Raw genomic sequence first — 3,655 nt, forward strand, 5'->3', positions numbered from 1 at the left:
GCACAGCGCTAGTACAAGGGCTGGAGGGACAGTTGCTATTGTCTCTGTTTGAGCCCTCCCCCTGTGAAGCCTACAGGCAGGCACCATCTTGCCTGTGTTGAGCCCTCCCCACCACACAGTCAAATTTGAACCTGCATTGACCTGGTGAAATCTGCTTGCTCCACCTCAGGGACCCCACCACACCCAACTCACACTGCTGAAGGTATTTTTGTGACTGGGAAACCAGCCTCACCCTGCACTCTCAGCAGAGGGCGCCTTCAGCAGCAAGGAACAGGCCTTGGCTTGCGTGCCTCAGAAGACACTTTCGGTGGAGGAACAACCGGCTCCTGCCCGAGCTGCAATATTTCTTAAATCTTTGGGGTCTGTGAGCTGGAGGCAAGCAGAGGCTGGCCTATGTATAATCTGAGACCTTTGCATGTGGCCACAGGCTCAGCACTGGCAACAAATCTGAATCTGAACTAACATGGGAAATATTATTTGCCCCACTATGGTGACTTCCTGGAATCCTACCTCACCCAACTCATATACCATCTGAGACTCTTTCAGCTGCTAGGCCTTATGGACAGCAAGTAGGCAGCTTCAAGCTTTGAGGTACCCTGGGCTTTTTCCTGAGCTGTCCCAGGAATGGTACTGGTGGCAGCCAGCCTCGCTTCAAAGCGCGGCCTCTCCCATGTGCCTCCATATCTAGCAAAGACAACAACTAAACACAAATAACTTTGTAGCTCCTACCATTAGCCCTGGACTGATCACAGGCAGCATCTGGCCAGAGCCTACATGAGAATCCCTTGAAGGGGCCCTAGAACTAACATGCTCAGTGGCTAGTGACTACAACAGAACACCATCTGATTAGCCCCACAAGCGGTAAGTCAAAGAATGGTCTCAAAAGGCCCATGAGCCTATTGAGATGAATCCCACTCTTTGGGGTTAGACCCTACCTAGCAGCTCATACTCTGAGCTCATGGCCAGTGCTCACAACCAGTCAGCATGAGGGTCAATTCCACCCAGAGACATCCAAACAGCAATCAAAGCTCAACTATAACAAGAGGGCACACACATCCAACACAACCAACACTCCTAGAATACCTGGCACAGGTTATCAGGGAGACTGAGCCACTGAGCCAAACAGGGCCTCTACTACGTAAAGCCACCCAACCAAAACTGGACTAGGCAACAGATCTACTTAATACATAGAAAAAAAACACAGAGAGGCAGCCAAAAAGAAAATAAATAAATAAAAGAAAAAAGAAAAAAAAAGTCCCAAATGAGAGAACTCCAAAATAAGTACTAAATGAAATGGAGGCAGGCAACCTACTAGATACTGAGTTCAAACTCCGGTTATAAAACTGCTCAAGGAACCTAAGAGGTGAATAAATGAGCTCAGTGACAACTTCAACAAACTCATAGTAAGCATAAAAAAACCCCAACAAAACAAAACAGAGAAACCATAAAAAAGAGCCAGTCGGAAATAAAGAATATAATAACTGAAATAAAGAATACATTAGAAGGATTCAACATCAGATTAGATAAAACAGAGGACTGAATCAATGATTTGAAAGACAAGGTACCAGAAAATGCCCAATCAGAACAGCAAATAGAAAAAAAAAATTAAAACTTAGGAAAGTTTAAGGGACTGCTAGGACAACATCAAACATAACAAAGTTCGCATCATAGAGGTCACAGAATGAGAGAAAGAGCAAGAAATTGAGACTTATTTGAAGAAATAATGACTGAAAACGTCCTTAACCTGGCAAAGGAAATAGACATAGAATCCCAGAAAATTCAGTCTCAAACATGATGAATTTAAAGAGGCACACACCAAGAAACATAAAAATTAAAATGCCAAAGGTTAAAGACAAAGAGAAAAATCTCAAAAGCAGCAAGAGGAAAGCAATTAATTACCTACAAGGGAGCTCCCATAAGACTGTCAGATGATTTCTCAAGAGAAAATTTGCAGGCCAAAAGGGATTGGCACAAAATACTTGAAGAAAAGCAAGTACCTAAAACTAAATTGTTTTACCCAGCAAGGCTATATATTTAAATTAAAGGTGAGATAAAGAGCTTCCCAGATAGGAAAAAGCTAAAGGAATTCATCATTGCTGAGCCAGTATTGCAAGAAATGTTAAAGGCATTTCTTTAAGAAGAAGAAGCTTGAGGAAAAAAAGAACATAAATATGAATAATAATATGATAATAATTATGTACCTGCCAGTAATCACTTTAAATATAAATGGATTAAATACTCCAATCAAAAGATAGCATAGCTGAATGCATGAGAAAATAAGACCCAAACATATGCTGTCTACAAGAGACTCACTATAGATTGAAAGACACACACAGACTGCAAGTAAAAGGATTGGAAGGGATATTTCATGCAAGTAAAAATGAAAAAAAAAAAAGGCTGGGGTAGCAATACATATATCAGACAAAATACACTTGAAAACAAAGGCATAATAAGAGACAAAGAAGGATATTGCATAATGATAAATTGATCAATCCAACAAGAGGGCATACCCCTAGTAAATATAACCCAACTCAACATATGAGCACTTAAATATATAAATCAAATATTGACTGACATAAAGGGGGAGATCAACAATAATAAAGTCATAGTAGGAAACTTTAATGCCACACTGACACCAATGGACAGATTTTCGAAACAGAATACCAACAAGAAAACAACAGCATTAAATGACACATTAGACGAGATGGATTTAATATATATATATTTTAGAGCATTTCATCTCATGCAGCAGAATATACATTCTTCTTAAGTGCACATGGAACATATTCCAAAACAAACCACATGTTAGGCCACAAAACAAGTCTCAATTAAATAAAGAAGTTTGAAATCATATGAAGCATCTTCTCCAACCACAATCAACTGCAAGGAAAAAAAACCTGAAAACATACACAGACACATGGAGGCTAAATAATATGCTACTAAACAATAAATTGGTTAACAATGAGATTAAGAAATAAATCTAAAGATACATTGAGACAAATGAAAATAAAAACAAAATGACCCCAAATCTATGGTACACAGTCCTAAGAGAAAAATTCAAAGCAATAGATACCTACCTCAAGAAACAAGAATAATCTCAAATAAAAAATCTCACCATAAATTTAAGGAAAGTAGAAAAAGAACAGTAAACAAAACTCAAAGTTAGTAAAAGAAAGGAAATAATAAAGTTCTGAGCAAAAATTAACAAAATAGAGTCTAAAAAAATAAATAAAAACAAAAGATCAATGAAACAAAAAGCTACCACTTGGGAAAGATAAAATTGATTAACCCTTAATGAAACTTGTCTATAAAAAAAGAACGAGAACCCAAATAAATAATATCAGAAATAAAAGAGAAGTGATAATGGACTCCATGGAAATACCGATGGTTATAAGAAAATATTACAAGCAATTACATGCCAACAAATTGGACGATCTGGAGGAATGGATACATTCCTAAGATCACAATTTTCTAAGACTGAGTCAAGAAAAAATAGAAAATCTGAACAGACCAATTGCTACTCACAAAATAGAATCAGTAATCAAAAAAATCTCCACAAACAAAAGTCTTGGACACGATGACTTCATAGGTAAATTTAAAAAAAAATAAAAATATATTTTTTTAAATTTTATATGTTATAAATTTACATCTATAC

Source organism: Pteropus alecto, unplaced genomic scaffold (genome assembly GCF_000325575.1).
Source record: "Pteropus alecto unplaced genomic scaffold, ASM32557v1 scaffold207, whole genome shotgun sequence".
Lineage (NCBI taxonomy): Eukaryota > Metazoa > Chordata > Mammalia > Chiroptera > Pteropodidae > Pteropus > Pteropus alecto.